The following is a 27,004-nucleotide window of genomic DNA, read 5'->3' as shown; positions in this document are numbered from 1 at the left end:
CATGTTGATACAAAAGTTGGGTATCCATCCTTTCTGATGGAGGCATAATACTCCATTGTATATATGGACCATATCTTCTTTATCTGTTCATCTGTTGAAAGGCATCTTGGCTCTTTCCACAGTTTGGTGACTGTGGCCATTGCTGCTATGAACATTTGAGTACAGATGGCCCTTCTTTTCAGTACATCAGTATCATTGGGGTAAATACCCAGTAGTGCAATTGTAGGGTCCTAGGGTAGCTCTATTTTTAATTTCTTAAGGAATATCCACACTGTTTTCCAAAGTGGCTGCACCAACTTGTATTCCCACCAACAGTGTAAGAGGATTCCCCTTTCTCCACATCCTCTCCAACACATGTTGTTTACTGTCTTGTTAATTTTGGCTATTCTAAGTGTAAGGTAGTATCTCAATGTGGTTTTGATTTGAATATCCCTGATGGCTAATGATGAACATTTTTTCATGTGTCTGTTAGCCATTTGTATGTCTTCTTTGGAGAAGTGTCTGTTCATGTCTTCTGCCCATTTTTTGACGTGATTATCTGTTTTGTGTGTGTTGAGTTTGAGGAGTTCTTTACACATCTTGGATTGCTAAGGAAATGTTGAAAAAGAAAAACAAAACTGGGGCATCATGTTGCCTGATTTCAAGCTTTACTACAAAATTGTGATCATCAAGACAGCATGGTACTAGCACAAAAACAGACACATAGACCAGTGAAACAGAGTAGAGAGCCCAGATATAGACCCACAACTCTATGGTCAACTAATTTACAACAAAGCAGGAAAAAATATCCAGTGGAAAAAGACAATCTCTTCAGTAAATGGTGCTGGGAAAAATGGACAGCTATGTATAGAAGAATGAAGCTTGACCATTCTCTTACTCCATACACAAAGATAAACTCGAAATGGATAAAAGACCTCAACACAAGACAGGAATCTATCCAAATCCTGGAGGAGAACATAGGCAGTAACCTCTTTGACATCAGCCACAGCAACTTCTTTCAAGACATGTCTCCAAAGGTAAAGGAAACAAAAGCAAAAGTAAACTTTTGGGACTTCATCAGGATCAAAAGATTCTGCACAGCAAAGGAAACAGTCAACAAAACAAAGAGGAAACCCACAGAATGGGAGAAGATATTCACAAATGACACTACAGACAAAGGGCTGACTTCCAAGATCCATAAAGTGCCTTTGTATTTAAAGTGGGTTTCTTGAAGACATCTTCCTTGATTTTTAAAATGGAAATAATAATAATAAATAGAGTTGTTGTGATGATTAAGTGAGATATATATATTTTATAGAAAATACAAAAAAATGTTTAAAAGTGTTGGTAGACACGCACTTTTATTGACTGTTCAGATTTTTACTGTATTTTTATTCTTTTATTTTCAATAAACAGTAATAAGCTTTCTCCTTAATAAACATTTACTATGTTTTCACTTCTTTAATTGCTATATTAATTGAAAGTACAGGGTATTAAAATTAATGTTTGAATGGCTTAACATTCAGTACCTGTTCTTCTACACCTAAACTTCTCCAGATGTAAAATTCATATTATGGTCTGGAATATTTTTGAGAAGTTTTTTAGAATACTAAAAGCATAGTTACTTTCTCTCTCAATTTTTTTTTTTAGAAAATGTTATACATTGCCTCAGCAATCACTGGTGAGTACAATTAGGGTGTTGTGAATACATAATGGTGAAATGTAACTCTAAGTGAGTGGCTCTTGTTTCAGCCATAGTTCATCTTTACGTTCAGGTCCTATCCCGTACTCCACATTCTTAAATATCCAGCTGACAAGTACTCTTTCTTTTAGCTTACTGACTTTTTCCATAGCTTTCTCATTAAAGTTATTAGTAAGTGACCCTCATTATTTTCATTTTAAATAGTCTATATTTCTTTTTTTTTTAAAGATTTTATTTATCTGACAGAGATCACAAGCAGACAGAGAGGCAGGCAGAGAGAGAGAGGGAAGCAGGCTCCCTGCTGAGCAGAGAGCCCGATGTGGGACTCGATCCCAGGACCCTGAGATCATGACCTGAGCCGAAGGCAGCGGCTTAACCCACTGAGCCACCCAGGCGCCCCAAAATAGTCTATATTTCTTACATAGAGTAGAAGTCTATGGTATATTACTCCATAATGATATGGGTTTTCCTCCATGCTATTCATTGTCATTTTATCATTCAATCAGTGTGATAAGAGGGAGGAAAATAGTGAAGGCCTGTGCGTATATCACCATCATCTCCAAAAGACCTAAAATTGATGCCTTGAAAGAACCTGGGCCCTTTCCACAGTCACAGCCTTGACTCAATCATTTTGTAAAGAGCTCTTATACCTTTCAGGTTTTTACTCTTGATGGAACCTTCAAATTTCAAAAGATATCAATCTTCATTTATAGATTATTTGCTTTAAAACTTTCACTCAACTAATATAGCCTCTACCTTAGATTTTATATTCCTGGAAAAAAAATGTTTAAATTTCAAAATACAGATTATATTGATTATCAATCTTAGTTCTTATTCAGGAGAAATTATCATAAGTAATTTCTAATTATAAATTATCTTACAGCTTTAACTCTGATTTAACAAGATATTAAATTTAATTCTGATCTTTACTTCAATTTTAGGATAAATATGTGCTGATTTTTCACTCTAAGGAAAGTCATTTATAAAATCTTAGCAAAGATAAAATAAATCTTGGCTCTCCAAAGGAATTTATAGTAATGTTGCCCTAAAAAGCAAGCTCTTCTAAGTGCATTTGAAATTCAAATATATTAATATAAATTCCAATTATATTTAATGTTTTAAGGAATATGCAGATATATCAAATGAGTATACACTGTAATATGGTGTCAAAACAAAATTTTCCCATGAATAATATGTTCCCTTGAATAACACATGTCTGGAATATTCTCATAGATGAATCGATAAAAAACTTATTTATAAAGAATTCCTGATAAACTTGTGGCTATCTATAAAATTAAACTTCAATTAAATGGAATTTTTAAAGGAAAAATTAAGAAATAAAGCAGAAAGGAGTTAATATGGTAGAGTAGTAGGGGGACCCTGGGATTGCTTGGTCCCTTGGACACAGCTAGATTGAGGTCAAATCATTTGGAACACCTAGTAAATCAATCTGAGGATTGGAAGAATGATATGCACTCTCAGAGGGAGAGAATGTGGCAAGTATGAGGCATGTAAACATGAATTGGGGGACAGAAAATTCATGGTGCCATGGTGGGAAGGGAGCCATTTTTGTGAAGAGAGAAAAGGAAAGAAAAAGAGATGAGGAGAGAGAATAGCATGTTAGGCTCAGGCAAGAAAAACACCTCCCTAAAACCACCGACTGCGGAGTTGAGAGGAACTGAGTGTCACAAGTAGCATGTAGAGCTCAAATTCTGAGGTTTTGGAAGTGCGTGACTTTTGTCAGAGATGAGCCATGGCATGTGCTCTAGGGAAATAGAAGGGTTCAGACCTGGAGTGGACAACATGGTGTAGCAGTCCCCTGGGTCACACTGGGAGAGAATGTTCTCCCTCCTGGAGTACATTTGGAAAAGAGTCCTCTCCAAAAACAGACCCTGTAGGTGCCAGTGAGCCATCATTCATCGGCAGGGGACAGAGGCACATGCAGAGTGCAGATAATCCTGGCTGCTGCTTTTTTGCTGTGCTTCATCATAGACTGCAGGCACCTGCACAGGCATACAACTGTTTTGTTTTATTTTTTTTTTCTTCAGGGACAAAATAGCATCAGGAACAGTATGGCAAGGCTCTCCCCCAAAGGAGGGGAGTGGATCCTGAACAGCAACAACCCTGAAAGCCCCTATCCAGGAAGGAGAGAGTGCAGTGGTACCATTTTCTCCCCTGTCACCAACACAGTTAAACATCAGTGAGATAAACAGCACCCCCAAGGAGGTGGAAGCCACATACACCAAACACCACCTGCTTGTGCCCTGTAAGTGCATGATTATTAGGATAGGTCTATGAGCCAGAGCAGTGGACCTCTCCTGCAGAAGACTGACACAGGCACTCTGTATGCACCAAGTCTACTGATCATAGAGTGCTCCAAACCACCAGCTTTAGTTCTAGTGGAAATAGGTACAGGCTTTTTCCTTCCTTCCTTCCTCCCTTTCTTTCTTTTCTTTCTTTCTTTCTTTCTTTCTTTCTTTCTTTCTTTCTTTCTTTCTTTTTCTTTCTTTCTTTCCTCTTCTTTTGTTTTTCTCTTTGGAATCAGGCTTTATAGTTTTTTTGTTTGTCTGCATGTTTGGGTTTTTTGTTCCTTTTTCTCTTTTTTTGTGGATCAAGTTTTTTGTTTGTTGTTTTTGTTTTGTTTTCTTTACCAGTTTTATTTTAACACATAAATCAAAGAATACCTATTCAAATGTCCAAACACTTCCATTGCAAACAAGGAGGAACTCTGAATAGGACTGATCTCTAGGAAAGAACATCCAAATGCAACAGCAGAGTGCACACAGCATACACCAGAAACACTAGTTGAAGCACCAGGCTGTGGAGAGTGTATGACCCCTTCTTAATATAGCATCACTCTTGGGAACAGGAAACATATGAAATGACAAGATGGAACAATTCTCCCCAAAAGAAAGATTAAGAAGAAATCACAGCCAGGGATTTTCTCAAAACAGATATAAGCAATATGTCTGAATAAGAATTTAGAACAACAGTCATAAGAATACCAGCTGGACTTGAAGGAAGCATAGTAGACACCAGAGAAACCCTTCTTCAGAGATAAAAGACCTAAAAACTAGTCAGGCCAAAACAAAACAAAATTAAAAAATGTTATAACTGAGATGCAAAAATGTATGCAATCACAATGAGGATGGAAGAAGCAGAAGGATAAATAGGTGATATAGAAGATTAAATAGTGGAAAATAAAGAAATTGAAAAGAAGAGGGAAAGAAAACTATTAGATCATGAAGGTAGACCTAGGAAACTGAGCAATTCCGTAAAGCTCAATAATATCCATATCATAGGAATCCAGAAGAAGAGTGGGAAAGGGGGGCAGAAGGTTGATTTGAACAGATTATAACTGAGAACTTCCTTAATCTAGGGAAGGAAACAGGCATTCAGGTCCAAGAGGCACAGAGAACTCCCCTCAAAATCACTAAAAACAAGCCAATACCTAGACATATCATAATGAAATTTGCAAAGTACACAAATAAAAAGAGAATTTTGAAAGCAGCTAGGTACAAAAGATCCTTAATCCATAAGGGTAGACACAAAAGTTTACTGAGCAGATCTATCCACAGAAACTTGGCTGGCCAGAAAATAGTGGCATTATATACTCAACATGCTAACTGGGAAAATTAGGCAGCCAAGAATGTTTTATCCATCAAGGCTGTCAGTCATAATAGGAGAGAAAAAGTTTCCAAGACAAGCAAAAACTAAAGGAGTTTGTGAACACTACACAAGCTCTGCAAGAAATATTAAAAGGGACTCTTTGAGCAGGAGAGACCAAAAGCAACAAAGACTAGAAAGGAACAGAGACAATATACAGGAACAGCGACTTTACATGTAACAATGGCACTAAATGCATATCTATCAATAATTACTTTAAAAGTAAATGGACTCAGTGCTCTAATCAAAACATACAGGGTATCAAAATAGACAAAAAAAAAAAGGCCCATTGATATGCTGCTTGCAAGAGACTCATTTTAGACCCAAAGACACCTCCAGATTGAAAATGAAAGGGTATAAAACTATCTTTCATGCTAATGGATATCAAAAGAAAGTTGGAGAAATCATACTTATATCAGACAAACTAGATTTTAAACCCAAGACTATAATAAGAAATGAATAAGGGCATTGTATCATAATAAAGGGGTATATTCAACAAGAAAATCTAATAATTATAAATATGTATGCCTCCCTTAGGAGGCATAAATCAATAACAAACTTAAAGGAACTCATTGATAATAATACAACAATAGTAGGGGACTATAATACCCCACTCACAGCAATGGACAGATCATCTAAACAGAAGATTAACAAAGAAACAATAGCTTTGAATGAAACACTGGACCAGATGGACTTAACAAATATAGTGAGATCATTTCATCCTACAGCAGCAGAATACACATTCTTTTTGAGTACACATGGAACCTTCTCCAGAATAGATCAAAATACTAGGTCACAAATCAGACCTCATCTGTTACCAAAAGATCAAGATCATACCATGCATATGTTCTGACCACAATGCTATAAAAATTGAAGTCAAACACAAGAAAAAATTGGAGAACATCCTACTAAAGAATGAATGGGTTAACTAGGAAATTAAAGAACAAATAAATAATCAATGTAATCAAATGAAAATGAAAACACGGCATACAAAAACCTTTGGGATGCACCAAAGGCAAGAGGGAAGTATATAGCAATACAGGCCTTCCTCAAAAAGCAAGAAAAGTCTCAAATACACCTTACACCTAAAGGAACTGGAAGAAGAATAGCAAATAAAGCCTAACGCCAGAAAGGAATAATAATTATTAGAGTAGAAATAAATGATATAGAAATTTAAAAAACAGTAGAAGAGATCAACAAAAGTAGGAGCTGGTTCTTCAAAAGAATTAATAAAATTAATAAATCCCTAGCCAAAGTTACCAAAAAGAAAAGAGAAAGGACCCAAAGAAATAAAATCACAAATGAAAGGAGAGAGATTAGAACCAACACCACAGAAATACAAACAATCCTAAAGAGTATAAGGAAAAATTATATGCCACCAAATTGGACAATCTGAAAGAAATGGACAAAACTCCTAGAAACATATAAACTGCCAAAACTGAAAAATAATGAGATACCACCATAATGAGATACCACTTCACACTCTTCAGAATGGCTAAAATTAACAACCCAGGAAACAGATGTTGACAAGGATGTAGAGAAAGGGGCACACTTCACACTGTTGGTGGGAATGCAAACTGGTACATCCACTCTGGAAAACAGTATGGAGGTTCCTCAAAAGGTTAAAAATAAAACTACCATATAACTCAGCAATTGCTCTACTAGATATTTATCCAAAGGATACAAAAATAGTAATTTGAAGGATCACATGCCCCACTGTTTATAGCAGCGATGTCCACAATAGCCAAACTATGGAAAGAGTCTAGATGTCTATCAAAAATGAATATAAAGAAGTGGTACATATATATATATGCAATGGAATATTACTCAGACATCAAAAAGAACAAAATCTTACCATTTGTAATGACATGGATGGAACTAGAGGGTATTATGCTAAGCAAAATAGTCAGAGAAAGACAAATACCATATGATTTCACTCATATATGGAATTTAAGAAATAAAACAGATGAACATAGGGGAAGGGAAGGAAAAATAAAGTGAGATAAAAACAGAGAGGGAGGCAAACCATAAAAGACTCTTAGCTGTAGAGAACAAACAGGGTTGCTGCAGGTGGGCAGGGGCTATGGGCTAAATGGGTGATAGGCCTTAAGGAGGGCACTTGTGATGAGCATTGGGTGTTTTACATAAGTGATGAATAACTATATTTTACTTCTGAAACCAATGTTACACTATATCTTAACTAACTTGAATTTAAATTTAAAAAAAAAGAAAGCAATAGGTTTACATTCATTAATTTATTATTACATTTTTCTGCAAATGAAATATTGCTATGCAGAAGACACATTTTACTTCCAAAGTTTATAAAAAAGCAATTATAAAATTAACTTAAAGAGTAAGTTATGGGAAAGCAAATTAACCAAACCATCTTTTCCCATGGAGATTACAGAGGAAAGAAATTAATAATTTGAAATCAGAACTCTTCATTAATCATTTGGCATAAATTGCTACTAGGAATAATTAGATAAGCAAAATGCTATATATACATATTCAAATACAACCAACAACTGACTTTTCTGTAATAAGCAGAAAATCATTAGTTATGTGGCAGTAACAGAAAATCCCAATGTCACATGGATTAAATCAACTAAGGTTTATTTCTTGCTTATCTTATAATGCCTTAAGACCAATGATGACAGAGCAGCCATTCTCTATAACTACAACTATGTGGTATCAAAGGCAAAAATAAAAATCTCACATTGTCAATGAAATCTGACCAGAAGTGGCACATACTACTTCTATTCAAATTCACTAGCCAAAACCTGTCTTATAGCCCTACTCCATAATAAAGAAGCCAAAAATTATAATCCTATCATTTGCCCAGAAAATAGAGTTGGAAATAATAGATGAGCAGCACTATAACTACCACATTTCTCACTGGGTAAACTTTTAAATGTGTCAAACTACTAATAATAAATAATAAACTAATATCACAAATCGATAAAAATTTTAAAGCTCTAAGATCAACATTTTATGATATCTCCACATTAAGTGTTAAGGTCTGATATATATGTCCTAAACTTTCTACTTTTTAAAACCCTATAGAGATAAATCCTAACATTAAATTTCTCATATGCCAAAAATATTAACTTAACACTGTTATGAAATTACCCGCTAAAAATAAATTAACGTGAAACCCTTATATAAATTATAGTTTAAGGAAGGTGAAAAATCTTTTATAGGTAAATCACTTGTCATCCTTACATGTTTTGTTTATCTTCTGAACAATTTCTGTCGGCAATTCAAGACATCAAACTTAATTCTTATGGCTCTACAAAATGATAAACAATGAGATTCTGGAATGTAATCAATTTACAGGCAAGGAAATCATGACTAGTGTAACCCAGATGATACTGCACTATAAGGCAGAAAACAGGATATTGTTTGAAAGCTAAAGTTCATGGAGAGTGTTTGGAAAGGTAACAGAATGAAAACTATAATGGGGAGGATCACACAAGAAACTCCATGAATGACTAATTATACTTAAGAAAATAAACAGGAAAAATTTATTTAAAGAAAAAAAGGCAGGTAGCAATATAGTAATACCTAGGAAGAGTAATGATATTAAGCCAAAATGTCATGCTGACACAAATTGAAAATAACTTCTCAAAATATGTTTACTAATGCTAAGAAGAGAGTCTACATTTGAGAATAAGTGATGAAAAATTAAAAAGTTGGTATTGGTTAAATTGTTAAATGCGCCCAATTAAACAACAGCATAAGGACAGTTTTAAGGCCATTAAAAATGGCCATTTTAAAGACCTTTATAGAAATACAGAATTACAGTTGACCCTTGAAAAACACGATTTTAAGTTCTGTGGGTCCACTTTACACATGGATTTTTTTTACAGTACTATAAATGTATTTTCTCTTTGTATGAGTTTCTTAATAATATTTTTTCTCTAGCTTACTTTATTATAAGAATACAGTACACAATACACAGAATATATAAAATCTGTTTTAATCAACTTCTTATGTTATTGGTAAGGCTTCCAGTCAATAGTGGACTACTAGTAGTTAAATTTGGGGGGAGTCAAAAGTTATACATGGATTTTCAACTGCAAAGGGGTTGGTGTCCCTAACCTCTACATTCATTATTCAAGGGTCAATTGTATACTAGAAAACAATGAAGAATACAAAGAGGTAAGTGCTATAAATGCAGACATATGAGACTTGTATGCATGAAAACAATTAGTAGAAGAGCAAGCATGGGGGAGCTGGAGAGGGGGAAGCAGGTCTCCGCCTGGACATGGGGTTCAATCCCAGGACACAGGGATCATGACTTGAGACAAAGGTAGACGCCCAATGACTGAGCCATCCAACTGCGCCTAAAAACTAAAAATTTTAATTTTTTTAAAATATTTTACTTATTTATTTGACAGAGAGAGATCACAAGCAGGCAGAGAGGCAGGCAGAGAGAGAGGAGGAAGCAGGCTCCCTGCTGAGCAGAGAGCCCGATGGGGGGCTCGATCCCAGGACCCTGAGATCATGACCTGAGCCGAAGGCAGAGGCTTAACCCACTGAGCCACCCAGGCGCCCCTAAAAATTTTAATTTTTAAAATGTCTAGTTTTTATGTATTACCTCTCTGGAACACATTCTCCACAATTGTTATCTTATTAAAAACTGTACCTATGACAATTAGAAATTCAAGAATTAACATCATCAGCATTATCTTTATTATGATAATCCAAAGTATTTTATAAAATGGTGTAATTATTGATCTCACATTATTAAGGAGTCCTTGATTTATTAGTGAAAATATGAATGCCTTTTAGCAAATAAAAGTAATTAAATTATTGAGTGGAGTAAGCACAGCGTAGTGAAACAACAACAACAATGCGAAGTTTTAAAGTTTGATTAGGTAGGGCTCAAATTCCATTTTAGTAACACCAAATAAATTGCCTAATTTTTATAAATCTCACTTCCATCTGTGTGAGATGGTACTTAAACTTACTTTCTATACTCCATCCATTATTCTCAAAATAACCCTTTAAAGAACCTAGTTAAAATGCTGGAGTCTTCTAAACATTATATATCTTTCAATTAGCTCAGTAATTCCCACAATGCTGTAGAATAGCTGCCATCATGAAGATTGACGAGCTGTTAACCAAATTAATCTCCTCTTTTCTGTGCACAGAGAAATGAAACATATTTCCAAGCCTACCTTACAGTTAGCTGTGATTATAAGACTGAGTTCTGGGCAATAGAATATGGATGGAATTAACACAGACCACTTCCACACTGACCCATATGACTTCCCATGGACAATTCTCAATTATCTTGTCTTAATTGATCACTGGATATCAACTGCCAATGAAATCTTGGAAGCTATGTCTAGGCTTAAAATTGGTGAAGCCCATGATGGAAGAAGCCAGCATCTGGCATAGAGCTAACATGACACTGAGGAAAAACTCTTTTTAGAATTCATAACAGTGAGAAATACACTTCTATCATGCTTGAAACAGCATACCTATAGAGGTTTTATTATAGCAGTCACCATTATTTTAACAAACTGGGTGCCATTATTTTTATTTTAAAATGGAAAAACTGAGGAATATTGAGTTAATAAATCACTCATGATAACACATTTGTTAATTAGTTGAGTTAGAATACTTAATAGCTTGACTCTAGAACCTGCACTTAAATTTTATTAGATGCTTGATGAATGAATTATTATTATTAATCAAATAGGGCATGTACTCTCAGTAAGATGACAGCATGTCCAATGGCATGAAACTTGGTTAATAGAAAGGAGGTAAAACTCCTAGTATCACAATGGTTTCTGAGCTTCTCGAGGTCTACAATGCTACACATATACAAAGAACATCTGTAGTACTAATAAAATTTTATGGGAGATAGAGTGACCAGGAAAAAGTATCTTGATAGGTACATATGTATCATGGGGGAATAATGAACAAAAAGGCTGAGATATACTGAAAAGGAGGATAAAGAATCATAATTTTAACATATGTAACAAAAATCAATAATTTTATTTATCTGTTTTAACTATTACAGAATTTATTGGATTAAATGCTACTTTTCCAGAGATTTAAAAATCACTTGAATAATCAATAGCACAATGCCTGGCTCATGATGATACTGAAACTGAAGAAATGCATGTTCCCACCAAAAAGGTGTGATCAAATCCACATAAAAGAATAAGAAATAATAAGAAAGAAGAGTAAGTAACAGACTGATATTTTTGCATATAGCCCATTTATTACAACTTGGATAAAACTAATGCTTTAAATTCATAAAAGAAATTGACCTTTAAGATCCCTTACAACACTGAAAATTTAAGATTCTATAAAATCTGCAAAGTTAAAGATTCATACTATAAGAAGCATATGATTTCTAGTATTTTTAAAAATACATTCCATATTTAGTAGCATATTTATATTATTTTATATTAGTTTCATTTTTTTAAGAAGGAAAAATGTTGAATCTTCATATAATTTATCTCTACTTAACCTATATATATATTTTTTTTCTTTTTTAGTAGCTCACTTAAAAGAAGTTATCTCCAGGACCTTGGTTTGGGGAGGTGACAAACATAATTTGTCACTTCTAGGAAAAGATGCCCAATAGTTAAGAGCTGAATTTAACATCTTGAGGGTAAATGGAGGTTTTCACCTAGCATTTCCTTGGCTTGCTGGGCCTTGTTTATGGCCAATTTCCTTTTATTATACTTACAATCCTCCCTCCCACTGCTCGATCAAGAATAAAAACTATTAGATAAACTTTAGACAACCAGGTACTTAAATGTCTAAGTCAAAAATGTACCCTACACTGGACTGTCCCCAGAATTTAAATGTCGAAGTGACAGAAGTTATATCCACAGAGGATCATGCATGCCAAGTCCAGTCTGATATTAACTTCCATCCCTAGTAAAGCTCAAGATTAGTAAGGACCTGCTTTCATTCTCTAGAGATCTATTACCAAAACAAGGAAGAAAATAGTGGCTACATAAAGGAATAAGAGACTTCTGGTTTTATCTCTGTTGTATTAAGAGGTAATGGTAATAAGTTATCATTCTTCTTTACAACAAAAAAAAAGTTGGACAAACTGAAACTAATCATTTTTCTTGGGCCTATCAGAAAATTAAAGTCACAGGACAAACTACCACCCTTAAATCAAGAGACACAGGCTCATCCAGAAGAAAACAAACACAATCTCACCTGGTACAGAAGCCTCTGGAGCCTTTGATTGATTTTTGATTTTTAAAAACACTTAAATGGTAATATTAGTGAGAGAATATATGGTAATATGCTGGAGAATAAGCATGAACTAGCTTGAGAGTGAGAAACTCCAGTGAGCATAGTTCTAGAAATACATTCACATTTTCTTTGGTTTTACTTCCAGGATAAAAACCATGTTCTCACAGTGAAGATCTAAGAAAAATCCCTTCATACTTCTGGTCTGAAGTGAAGGTATAATCATTGTGAAGTATTCTCAGGTCTATTCTTTAGGGGAAAAAAACACTTTCTTAGACCTTTTTTTAATATCCTAAGTGGAGAAAAAAAAAGTCCTCCCATTCTAACCTCTTCTATTTTTCTGGTCCCACCAAAGAGTTTGGGATATAGTCATGATGAATGAGGGATTTGAGAAAACACATTAGAATATGACAGGATGGGAAGAGAGTAACAAGCCAGAGGAGGAGGGAATAAAAAAAACAAAAACAAACAAACAAAAAAAAACCCTATATCACTTAGAAACATACTTGTTTCTGAATGTTACATCCCAAAACACAAAACTACATGAAAACTGAGATTTAGGGGCACCTGGATGGCTCAGTGGGTTAAGCCGCTGCCTTGGGCTCAGGTCATGATCCCAGGTTCTGGGTTCGAGCCCCGCATCGGGCTTTCTGCTCAGCAGGGAGCCTGCTTCCTTCTCTCTCTGCCTGCCTCTCTGCCTACTTGTGATTTCTCTCTGTCAAATAAATAAATAAAAATCTTAAAAAAAAATAAAATAAAATAACTGAGATTTAATCCAAAGATTACAGAAGGCACTCCCTTGTGCATATATTACGATCACACCAACAAGTCTCCAAAATAATAATGGATTCCAGCTGAAAAAAGTTGCAAAACACAGACTTACTGTGAAAAGAGTATTTAGAAAAGTCCAAAGCCAAAAAAAGAACCCCTAGTGGAATTTGAAGTCTCTGGTATTCTGGTGCCTATAAGTTTTATCAAACAGTAAACACAGCCCAACATCTAGCCAGAATAATATAAATCCTCACACTAAATACCTATTTGCTTTAGTTTCTAGGCTCATCAGTACATTTAGCATGGCAACAAAAAGAATCAGTGAGCTTGAAGATAGGTCGTTAGAAACTTCTCAGCCTGCAATGCAAAAAGAGAGAAAAGTGAAAAAAAAAAAAAGAATAGAATATTGAAGAACTATGGGACAATCAAAAGATACATAATTGGAATACCAGGAAGAGAAGAAATAACAGAGCAAAGAAATGTTTGAAGTAATAATGACTTAGAACTTCCCAAAATTAATGAAATACACTTAATCAAATATCCAGGAAGCTCAGAGAACACCAAATAGGATAAATTTATCATAATTAAACTGTAGAAGACCAAAGAAAGAGATGTTGAAAGAAGCTAGAGGAAAAATGCTTTACCTATAGAAGACCAATGATAAGAAATACAGTACATTTCTTGTCATAAACCATGCAACCAAGAAGAAAGTGGAGTAAAATACTGAGAGTGTTGAAAGAAAAAGCCATCAATTAATGTTTCCATATTCAGTAAATTTTTTTTCAAAATTAAAGGGAAACAAATAAAATGGAAGTGATGAAATTAATGCAGCCAAGCCTTTCTAATTGTCTGACATTACACCGCACAGAGGGCAGGCAGTTACACTTATAATCAAAGTATGCTAATTATTGCTCTATATTTGCATTTTGTTTCCTGACTTCCCTTATATGCACTCTAAAATTCTTATAATATATTTCATTAACTTTAGCATCAACCATGACCACTACCTTCCTCCTTGGCGGGGTCTTTCTCTCATTGGTGTTACATCATAGGTCTTTTGTATCAGAAACAAGACTTCTCTAATGGTTAACTGTTTAAACCTGACAAAATGGATAAGATTAATCAACTGTGAATGAGTGATTCAGGCCACTGGGCATTCACAGCTGATTCAATGTAATTGCAAGGAATCAGAAGTAGAAGACTATGAATTATCAAATGAAAATCAAATCATTGATTCTCTGTCCAATTTATAGCAAGACAGTCTAAGCTGAAAAACTTGCCCAGTTTATGTGGCTTAGAAGAGATATCCTCTCAGACCAATAATGGAGAGTTGATCTAGACATACCATGCAGGGAGTATGCTTACTGCAGAGCTGAGGGTTATCTGGCTCAGTTTTCACCAAGGTCTAAAGAGATTATCCCCCACAGCAAACTTACTCTGTTTCTCTCTGACCCATCGTGTTCATTAAACAAATGTCTGATTCTTTCCTTGGTATTCTTAAATACCCTTATATTGGAAAGAGGGTGTTGTGAATAGTAAATATAAGCATAGTGATCCTCACTATTTTAAATTAATTAGTTTTAAGTCCTATTTATATACAGCTTTATATTGTGAGTGGATAAGTAGAGTTTGGCTTTGCAGATGTAGATTAATCAATCCAGGTGTAAAAGGCTAAGGACCACCTGGCTATTGTCAAGATGGTAATATCTTGTAAATTCCCTGATGGTCAGGCATCCAGCCTGCTTATGGTAAAAACTCTGCGTCTCCATGTATTCCATTCTTTCTCAGCTATAGCAAGAATTATAATAATACTCCTTTATGTTTACCATGTTTGATTATACAATATTTTATTCAATTTGCATAACTCTGTAAGGAGAGAAGTCTAAGTGTTAATATATCCATTACAGAATCAAGAAGAGTAAATTTTGCCCTATAATCCAGTAACTTCATTATAGGGTATTTACCAAAAAAAATACAAAAACACTAATTCAAAGGTATACACGCACCCCTATGTTTATTGCAGCATTATTTACAATAGTCAAACTAGGGAGGCAGCCCAAGTGTCAAAAGACAGATGAATGGAAAAAGAATATGTGATGGAATATTATTTAGGCATAAAAAAGGATGAAATCTTGCCATTTGCAACAACATGGATAGAGCTAGAGAATATAATGCTAAGGAAGATAAATCAGAGAAGGAAAAATATTATATGATCTCACTCATATGTGGAATTTAAGAAACAAAATAAATGAGCAAAGATAAATAAAACAAAAACAAAAAAAAGAGATAAACCAAGAAACAGACTCTTAAAATAGAGAACACACTGATGGTTACCAGAGGGGAACTGGGCAGGGGGATGGGGAAAATAAGAGACGAGGATTAAAGAGTACACTTATCATGATGATAGATAAAATAAAATGATAAAAAGAGAAAGAAAATAGTGCCAACAAAAAAGAAGAAGAAGAAATTTTAAAGAGAGTAAGAGTCACTTAAAATTACACAGGAAGGGTGCCTGGGTGGCTCAGTGGATTAAAGCCTCTGCCGTCAGCTCAGGTCATGATCCCAGGGACCTGGGTTCGAGCCCCACATCAGGCTCTCTGCTCCGCAGGGAGCCTGCTTCCTCCTCTCTCTCTCTCTCTCTCTGCCTGCCTCTCTGCCTACTTGTGATCTCTGTCAAATAAATAAATAAATAAATAAATAAAATCTTTTAAAAAAATTACACAGGAAGACCAAATATATCAAAGTCCAAAACCTTGTCTTCTAAACAATTAATTCATTTCTCTTCCCAAGGAATATTCTGTAGAATATTAGCTATGTAACATTGTCTATTAAGAAAAATTACTAAAGAATTCTTATAAATAACTGCCCATTATATTTATCTTTAAGCAATAAAACAAACAATTCTTAAGCTTAATAAAGGTTGTAATAAATCTTCTGTAGAAAAATCCAGCACTTCTCAATCATATTTGATCTCTGAAACAATTTGTCATATAGCATCTACTAGTATCCCCTGCTCACTACCAAAAACAGAGTAAGAAGAGCTTTAGAAATTCTTCCACACATCACTCTCACTAAATCTACTGCCACCTCTGCAGTCTAGGCTGTCATCATCTCTCTCTGTTGAATAAATGCAACAAACTCCTAACTATGGTCCCGTTGTGTGCTCTTGTTCCCTGTGGCAGAGACTGTAATTTGTTCTCCAAACCCAGTTCCTTCTCCTGACACTGACAGCACTTCCTGGCTTACTTTGCTATTAGGTTCAGCCATGTGATGGAGTTCTAGCCAGTGAATTATTGATGGAATTACTAGTGAAAATACTATACTTCTGAGGGTTTCTCCTTCTCTCTTCCTCTCTGACAGAGAAGCAGCAGACATTCAGGGGGTGGGACCGGGGAAGGGGCAAGATCCACAAACCTGAGTCCCTCATTGACTACACTGAGTGCTTCTCTGCCTGAACACTCTCATTCATTTAGTTCTTTAAACAAGGAAAAAAAAAATAAAAAACACCAAGAAACAAAAACAAAAACAAAATGCTACAATATTAAGCCACTGTGACTTGAAGGCTATTTATTTATTTTTATAGCCATTTGCCTAATCTAATACACTCCATTTCTATTTTTAACAACTAGTCAGATTGATGATTTTAAAATTTAAGTCAATTCATGTCATTCTTTTGCTCAGCATCCTCCACTGGCTTCCCACATGGCTCACATTAAGAACCAATGACTTTAGAAAGGGATGATCAGGCCCATTGCAACCTTTCTGACCAAATCTCCTCCTACTCCTTTTCTCATTAATTTCTCTCCATCTGGTACTGGCTTAACTGTTCTATAGAAATACTGCTGTTAGTGTCTTTGTATCACTTTCCATCTGCTTGCTATGTGCTTACAGCAATACTCACTCTCTCACCTCCTTTCTGTTTTTGCTTAATCATCTTTTTGGTGTTTTACCCTAACCACCTTATTTAAAATCACTATTCAAGCTCCCAAACCCACCTCACCATGTCCAATCATCACTCTCCCTTCACTTATATACTTTTCTCCACAGCACTTGTCACCATTTTTATTTTTAATGCCAGTTTCTTCTATAGAATTACTCTCCATGAAGGCAGGTGTTTTTATATTGTATATTTCAGTTACTGCTGTATTTTTACTCTGTGTCCCATAAAAGATTGGTTGAATGGAATAAGTGAATGAATTGGCTAGACAACTGACATTATGTCTACATAATATGAAATCTAATGACATATTTCCTTTAGGCATGTCTGGCAAGCAAATTTATTGTAAATTTCAATGTATGTTCATTAGCCCTGAGAAGTTTAGCATAGTGATTTGATAATATTACATTCATATCAAAACAACCATAAAGACTATGATTAATATCAAGATTAAATGCATAAAAATGTCCATAAACTTTTCCAAAGATAAAATTCTACCTCAATTATATGTTCAACATTAATCATGCTGAGCAGGATATCTAGTATATGTATATATCATTAAATATCTTCTGAGAATCCTTAAATTGAAAAGAGTGAATTAGAACAAAACAATCTGACATTTGCCTCTGACATTTGAACTCCTAATTTCCCTATAAATAACTTTCCCTCTGTCAGATTCATCAGTTCCTCCAGCAGCACTGGACATTTTAAAACAACCTGAGTGTGATCACACTAGTGAAACCAAATAGTTTCACTATTCATCTTGACATGAGTAGTGTGATGTCAGGACTGCTTGACATCCTTGACATGGCTGCTTCTGCTATAACTCCTGAAACTTTCAAAGTGAATGCCAAATGCCAATTAGTGACCAGTGTAGTGTGATGCCTTCAGGGGCATATTTCTGATAGAAACTGCCAAGATCCCAACTAATTTCCATATTGCCCAATAATTAATTGCAATGGGTCTCAGCAGCTAAAATTCTTAGGTTTTTTTTTTTTTTTTCAAAGCAAAGATTGGATACTAATAATCTTTAAAGTATTCCCATAACTAAACACATACATGGAATTGTATTTTGGGTAGGAAACATTGTGTTCAGTTATCCTTCCCTATAGTAAATCTGAGATAAGGAAGCAAAGGAGGCCAATGACAGGTACTTAAGCCAGCTACCACTGTGGGGGACTCTGATGGAGAACCTCTGCAGTATAGGACACATCCCCTTCAGGGGTATCTTAACTTTAGGGATGAAGGAAGTGAAAAATTTATACACTGACTACTGCCAGTCACTGATTGAGGGCTGCTCCTAGCAGATTTAATGCTCCATCACTTCTTGATTGCCACAAGGGTGGGCAAAGTGGACTTTAGCAGGGAAAGGAAGCCTGTAAGGATTTCATTGCCTCTCATGTGGACAGTTGGAAATCAGACCAGCATGCATTGAAGGGGATATGGGCAGGGCATGGACCACATATGTTACAAAAGGTTAAAAGCATTCAAAAAGAGTTATTACCTGGCATAATCTCTTGGTGAGGGATAAGGAAGGAAATACATTCTAGGAAGATAAAATTTAGAATGAGGTTGTATTGATAAAGTAAGCAGTTAGTTAGACATGAGCTGGAGGCAAGGATGCTGATAAATAGGTTCTACATTAGAAATCTAGAGGAAAAACATCTTGATCTTGTGGCTTCTAAGATCCTGGAACTACCAGACCAAAAGCCACAGGTACAGAGCCTACATACTCCTCTTCCACCTCTGTCCCAGGGTAACCCCTAGATTCATTATAATGTATTTGCATAGCTGTTATAACCCTGCTCCCTTGGAGAAAGGCTGCTATGACAGCTCTGGTACAAACCTTGTAGGGTCAAAAACTTCCTTTTCCAACCTGTGGGAGGAGTCCCCCAAATGCCCCGAGGGTATTAGAGACCACCCTGTCCAAGATGCAAGACGTCCCCCACACACATAAAAGAAAAGGGCCCCTTTTGCCACCTCTGAGACTGCCAGCTCTCCCAACCTGAGAGTGTCCACTTTCCTTCTGACTCTATTTGAGTGCAGACCATCATGTAAATCTTTGGTGGGCAGCCGAAGAACCAAGACTTCCAACCACACACAGACTCTCCCATTGGTTAACAGTATCACTGAGGTCAAAGTCTGAGAGTAGTTAGAGATTAGAAAGGCACCACACAGGAACTGAATAATGGAAGCCATGAATTTTTGTTTTAGCTCTTGCACTCACATCTATATCCCCAATGCTTAAAAATAACACAAAATATTATGTTCAGGTCAGCAGTGTGGTTCCCAGACAGAAGGGATTGCAGGAGATAGAAGAGAAGAAGAACAGCAATTCTAGGAAAGAAAATCAACCACTTTCTAGAAGATAGGATGTGTGAAGAAGTGAATCTGAAGTGATGGAAAGATAGACCGTGGGGAGAGGGGCCAGCTCCTGGCAAGCGGTGGAGCAGTGGAGAACAAAATCATAACTTTTAGAAGTCTGCTCCACTGAGGGACATTAGCTCCAGAGGCTAAGTGGGGGATAGAGCTCTTGCGGGAACAGTGTGGTCTCAGTGGGGTCACAGAAAGACCAGGGGTGTCTGAGTGTGGCAGAACTGCCAGGTATTGGAGCAGGGAAGCCAGCTACAGAGAAGGAGCCAAGGTGGGGCTTTCAGCTTGGGGTTACCTTAAACCATGATCCGAGGTACAGTGAGGACACTGCTCTTCAAGCAGGGACCCCACAAGTGTCAGATCTGAAGAGACCCCCTCCCTCCTCCTGAAGGAGTGGCGCAGGGACACACAGCAGGCATCTGCTGGGTTTGTAGACTCCAAACAAGGCCATGCACCAGAGATAGAAATGCTCGGTCCCAGGCTGGGTGAGCACGGAGTGTGACCAGAGACCAGGGAGATAGGAGGGATTGATTGCTTTTCGCTGAGGGCATGCTGAGGAGTGGGGCCCTGAGCTCTTGGGTCCTACAGGGCTGGAGATTGGGAGGCTGCCATTTTCATTCCCGTCATCCAAAGCTCTATGGAAATCATTCACAGAACAAAAGCTTCCGAGAGCAAAACCAAGCAGATTACTTAGCCTGGCCCCTGGCAAGGGCGGTGCAATTCCACCTTGGGCAAATATATTTGAGTATCACTGCGACAGGCCCCTCCCCCAGAAGATCAGCAAGAACATCAAGCCAAGACCAAGTTCACCAATCAATGAGAACCATGGAATTCCAGAGCTAGGAGAAAGCAACACAAAGAATTCATGACTTTTCCCATGATACTTCAATTTTTCAAAATTAAATTTTTGTAATTTTATTTTTTTATTCCAATTTTTTAACTTTTCTTCTTTCTTCTTGTAATGTTTTTTAACTATTATATCTTATCAATACTTTTAAAAAATCTTTTTAAATTTTCATTGTTATAGTCATATTTTATTCCTTCACTGTATTTAACCTTTTCTACACATATAGGTTTTCTTTCCTTTAAAATTTTGGGATACAATTTCTTCTAATACATCAAAATATACCCTAAATCAAGCACATGGCTTTGTTCGAGGCTCCGGCCTGATCACATTCTCTCCTCTTTTTTTTCTCCTTCCAACCAACTTATCTTATCAATTCCTTATTTAGAATCTTTTTTAAAAGATTATTTATTTATTTGACAGACAGAGATCACAAGTAGGCAGAGAGGCAGGCAGAGAGAGAGAGGAGGAAGCCAGCTCTTCGCTGAGCAGAGAGCCCAATGTGGGGCTCGATCCCAGGACCCTGAGATCATGACCAGAGCCAAACGCAGAGGCTTTAACTCACTGAGCCACCCTGGCCCCCTTCCTTTTTCAGAATCTTTTTAATTTTCATCATTACAGTCATATTCCATCCCTTCATCATGTTTACCTCTATTTTTGTATATATATCTTTTTCTTTCATTAAAATTTTGGGAAGTAGTTTCTTCTAGGAGACCAGAATACACCAAAAGTCAGGTGGGTGGCTCTGTTCTATTCAACAGTCTAACATATATCTATTTATTAATTTTTAAATTTTTGTATTTTCCCCTCTTCTCCCCCTGGTTTCAGGTCTCTTCTGATTTGGTTAGTGTATATTTTTCTGGGTCCTTTGACACCCTTTTAATATTCTCTTCTCTAATTCATCTGTTCTTATCTGGATAAAATGACAAGGAGGAAATAATCACCACAAAAAAAAAAAAAAAAAAAAGAACAAGACACAGTACTGATGGCTAGGGACCTAATGAATATGGACATTAGTAATATATCAGAATTAAAGTTCAGAATGATGATTATCAAGGTGCTAGCTGGGCTCAAAAAAAGCATGGAAGATATTAGAGAACCCCCTTTGAGAGAAATAAAATCCCTTTCTGGAGAAATAAAAGAACTAAAGTCTAACCAAGCTGAAATCAAAAAAGCTAAAAATGAGGTGCAATAAAAATTGGAGGCTTTCGCACAAGGATAAATGAGTCAGAAGAGAGAATTAGTGATATAGAAGACCAAATGATGGAGAATAAAGAAGCTGAGGAAAAGAGAGAAAAACAACTACTGGACCATGAGGGAAGAATTCAAGAGATAAGTAATACCATAAGACAAAACAATATTAGAATAATTGGGATCCCAGAAAAAAGAAGAAAGAGAGGAGCAGAATGTATCAATGAGCAAATTATAGTGAAGAACTTTCCTAAATTGGAGCAAATTATAGTAGAGAATTTCCCTAATATGGCAAAGGGAACAAGCATCAATCCAGGAGGCACAGAGAACCCCCTTCAAAATCGGGGGCGCCTGGGTGGCTCAGTGGGTTAAGCCGCTGCCTTCGGCTCGGGTCATGATCTCGGGGTCCTGGGATCGAGCCCTGCGTCAGGCTCTCTGCTCGGCAGGGAGCCTGCTTCCTCCTCTCTCTCTGCCTGCCTCTCTGCCTGCTTGTGATCTCTCTCTGTCAAATAAATAAATAAAATCTTTAAAAAAAAATCAATAAAAATAGGACACCACCCAGTCATCTCATAGGAAAACTAACAAGTCTTAGTGACAAAGAGAAAATCCTGACAGCAGCTAGGGACAAGAGGTCTATAATGTACAACAGTAGAAATACTAGATTGGCAGCAGACTTAGCCACAGAGACCTGGCAGACCAGAAAGGACTGGCATGATATATTCAGAGCACTAAATGAGAAAAAGATGTAGTCAAGAATACTATATCCAGCTAGGCTGTTACTGAAAATAGAAGGAGAGATAAAAAGCTTCCCCGACGAAAAAAAAAAAAAAAAAGGCTAAAAGCACTTGAAAACACCAAACAAGCCCTACAGAAAACATTAAAGGGACCCTCTAAGCCAAAAGAGAGCCTGAAAGTAATAGACCAGAAAGAAACAGAGACAATATACAGTAACAGTCACCTTAAAGGCAATACAATGGCACTAAATTCGTATCTTTCAATAGTTACCCTGAATGTAAATGGGCTAAATGTCCCAATCAAAAAACACCGGTATCAGAATGGATAAAAGAACAACACGCATCAATATGCTGCCTGCAGGAAACATTTTAGATCCAAAGACACCACCAGATTTAAAGTGAAGGGGTGGGAAACAATTTACCATGATCATGGACATCAAAAGAAAGCTGGGGTGGAAATTCCTATATCAGATAAATTAGATTTTAAGCCAAAGACTATAATTAATAAGAGAAAAGGAAGGGCACTATATCATACGTAAAGAGTCTGTCCAACAAGAACATCTGAAATTTTTAAAGATCTATGCCACTAACATCTGAACAGCCAATTATATAAACCAATTAATAACAAAGTCAAAGAAACACATTGACAATAATACAGTAATAGTAGGGAACTTTAATGCTCAACCTTACTGAAATGAACAGGTCACCTAAGCGAAAGATCAACAAGGAAATAAAGGCTTTAAATGACACACTGGACCAGATGGACATCACATTTATATTCAGAACATTCTATACCAAAACAACAGAATACACATTCTTCTCTAGTACACACGGAACATTCTCCAGAAGAGATCACATCCTGGATCACATATCTGGTCTCAACTGGTACCAAAAGATTGAAATCATTCCCTGCATATTTTCAGGCCCCAATGTTCTGAAACTAGAACTCAATCACAAGAGGAAATTTGGAAAGAACCCAAATACATGGAGGCTAAAGAGCATCCTACTAAAGAATGAAAGGATCAACCAGGAATTTAAAGAAGAATGTTAAAAATTCATCAAAATAAATGAAAATGAAAACACAACTGCTCAAAATATTTGGGATACAGCAAAGACAGTCCTGAGAGGGCAGTATATAGCAATATAAGCCTTTCCCAAGAAAAAAGAAAAGTTTAAAGTACATAACCTAACCCTACACCTAAAGGAGCTGGAGAAAGAACAGCAACGAAAGCCTAAACCCACCAGGAGAAGAGAAATAGTAAAGATCAGACCAAAATCAATGAAATAGAAACCAAAAGTATAGTAGAACAAATCAATAATACTAGGAGCTGGTACTTTAAAAGAATTAATAAGATTGATAAAACTGGCCAGATTTATCAAAGAGAAAGAGAAAGGACCCAAATAAATAAAATCATGAATGAAAGAGGAGAGATTACAACCAATACCGAAGAAATACAAACAATTATAAGAACACATGATGAGCAACTAAACACCAGCAAATTTGACAATCTGGAAGATTGGATGCATTCCTAGAGACATACAAACCACCAAAACTGAACCAGGAAGAAATAGAAAACCTGGACAGATCCATAACAAGTAAGGAATTTGAAGAAGTCATCAAAAATCTTCCAAAAAACAAGAGCCTGGAGCCAGATGGCTTCCCAGGGGAATACTACAAAACATTTAAAGAAGAACTAACTCCTATTCTCCTGAAAATGTTCCAAACAATAGAAATGGAAGGAAAACTTCCAAACTCATTTTATGAAGCCAGCATTACCTTGATCCCAAAAGCAGACAAAGACCCGGTCAAAAAGGAGCATTACAGACCAATATGTTTGATGAACATGGATGCAAAAATTCTTACCAAAATACTAGCCAATAGGATCCAACAGTACATTAAAAGGATTATTCACCACAACCAAGTGGGATTTATTCCCAGATGCAAGCTTGTTTCAACATCCACAAATAAATCAATGTGATACAATATATTAATAAAGGAAAGAACAAGAACCATATGATACACTCAATTGATGCTGAAAAAGCATTTGACAAAGCACAGCATCCTTTCTTGATTAAAACTCTTCAAAGTGTAGGGATAGAGGGTACATACCTCAATATCATCAAAGCCATCTATGAAAAACCCACAGCGAGTACATTCCTAATGGGGAAAAACTGAGAGTTTTTGCCCTAAGGTCTGGAACACCACAGAGATGTCCACTATCACCACCTCTATTTGACATAGTACAAGAAGTCCTAGCCTCAGCAATCAGACAATAACAAGAAATTAAAGGCATCTGAGTTGGCAAAGAAGAAGTTGAACTCTCACTCTTCACAGATGATATGATACTTTATGTGGAAAACACAAAAGACTCCACTCCAAAACTCCTAGAACTCATACAGGAATTCAGCAAAGTGTCAGGATATAAAGTCAATGCACAGAAATCAGTGGCATTTCTATATGCCAACAGCAAGACAGAAGAAAGAGAAATTAAGGAGTCAATCCCATTTATAATTGCACGCAAAACCATAAGATATCAAGGAATAATCCTAACCAAAGAGGCAAAGAATCTGTACTCAGAAAGCTATAAAGTACTCATGAAATAAATTGAGGAAGACACAAAGAAATGGAAAAATGTTCCATGCTCATGGGTTGGAAGAAAAAATATTGTGAAAATGTCTATGCTACCTGAAGCAATCTACACATTTAATGCAATCCCTATAAAAATACCATCAATTATTTTTCAAAGAAATGGAACAAATAATCCTAAAATTTATATGAAACAAGAAAAGACCCCAAATAGCCAGAGTAATGTTGAAAAAGAAAACCAAAGTTGGTGGCATCACATTTCCAGGCTTCAAACTCTATTACAAAGCTGTCATCATCAAGACAGTATGATACTGGCACAAAAACAGACCCATAGATCAATGGATCAGAATAGCGAGCCCAGAAATGGACCGTCAACTCTATGGTCAACTAATCTTTGACAAAGCAGGAAAGAACATCTAATGGAAAAAGGACAGTCTCTTCAACAAATGGTGTTGGGAAAATTGGACAGCCACATGCAGAAGAAGGAAACTGGACCATTTCCTTACACCACATATGAAAATAGACTCAAAATGGATGAAGAACCTCAATGTGAGACAGGAATCCATCAAAATCCTTGAGGAGAACACAAGAAGCAACCTCTTTGACCTCAGCCACAGCAACTTCCTCCTAGAAACATAACCAAAGGCAAGGGAAACAAGGGCAAAAAGGAACTTTTGGGACTTCATGAAGATCAAAAGCTCTTGCACAGCAAAGGGAACAGTCAACAAAACCAAAAGACAACTGAGAGAATGGGAGAAGATATTCACAAATAACATATCAGATAAAAGGCTAGTATCCAAAATCTGTAAAGAACTTACCAAACTCAACACTGAAAGAACAAATAATCCAATCAAGGAATGGGCAGAAGACATGAACAGACATTTCTGCAAAGAAGACATCCAGATGGCCAACAGACACATGAAAAAGTGCTCCACATCACTCGGCATCAGGGAAATACAAATCAAAACCACAAAGAGATACCTACCACCTCACAGCAGTCTGAATGGCTATAAGTAACAAGTCAGGGAACAACAGATTTTGGGGAGGATGTGGAGAAAGGGGAACCTCCTACACTGTTGATGGAAATGCAAGCTCGTACAGCCACTCTAGAAAACAGCATGGAGGTTTCCCAAAAAGTTGCAAATAGAGCTACCCTACGACCCAGCAATCGCACACAGTATTGGGTGTGTACCCTAAAGATACAAATGTAGTGATCCAAAGGGGCATGTGCACCTGAATGTTTATAGCAGCATTGTCCACAATAGCCAAACTATGGAAAAAACCTAGATGTCCATCAACAGATGAACGTATAAATAAGAGGTGGTATATATATAAAATGGAATATTATGCAGCCATCAAAGGAAATGAAATCTTGCCATTTGCAATGATGGGAATGGAACTAGAGGGTATCATGCTGAGTGAAATAATCAAGCAGAGAAAGACAATTATCATATGGTCTCTCTGATACAAGGAATTTGAGAGGCAGTGAGGGGGGTTGTGGGAGATAGGGAAGAAAAAAAAATGAAACAAGATGGGACCAGGAGGGAGACAAACCATAAGAGACTCTTAATCTCACAAAACAAACTGAGGGTTGCTAGGGATTGGGGGCATAGGGATATGGTGGCTCGTTCATGCACATTGGGGAGGGTATATGCTATGGTGAGTGCTGTGAAATGTGTAAACCTGATGGTTCACAGACCTGTACTCCTGGGACAAATAATACATTACATATTAATAAAAATAAAAGTAAATAAAAACAAAAACAAAAAAATTTAAAAGTAAGAATATTATGTTCAGTGCACATTTGTTAACTGAATAAACTATTAGAATTTTCTAACTAGTTTCCAAATTTCATGTAGTCTCCAATCCTACTTTTTTTTTTTCAATATATCTGGCTTACTTCCTTTTAGAGGACTATCATATCTTCTCACTCATCAATTAAATTCAGAGTATTCCTTTTTTCATGTCTTTGACCTACTCTGCAATA

The 27,004-nt window shown here is 36.3% G+C and overlaps 1 protein-coding gene and 1 long non-coding RNA gene across 3 annotated transcripts in view; both read right to left on the bottom strand.

The window, feature by feature from the left end:
• Positions 1-27,004, bottom strand: part of SPAG16 (sperm associated antigen 16) — a 1,060,347-nt gene that overhangs the window by 658,257 nt on the left and 375,086 nt on the right. The window lies entirely within an intron of this gene.
• Positions 1,051-25,878, bottom strand: LOC125095079 (uncharacterized). Its single transcript, XR_007125779.1, has 3 exons — positions 25,836-25,878; positions 19,022-19,025; positions 1,051-1,185 (listed from the first exon to the last, which is right to left on the bottom strand). It is a non-coding gene; the product is annotated as an uncharacterized LOC125095079 (long non-coding RNA).

This window comes from Lutra lutra, chromosome 3, assembly GCF_902655055.1.
Source record: "Lutra lutra chromosome 3, mLutLut1.2, whole genome shotgun sequence".
Classification (NCBI taxonomy): Eukaryota; Metazoa; Chordata; class Mammalia; order Carnivora; family Mustelidae; genus Lutra; species Lutra lutra.
This window is presented reverse-complemented; position numbering and strand designations above follow the sequence as displayed.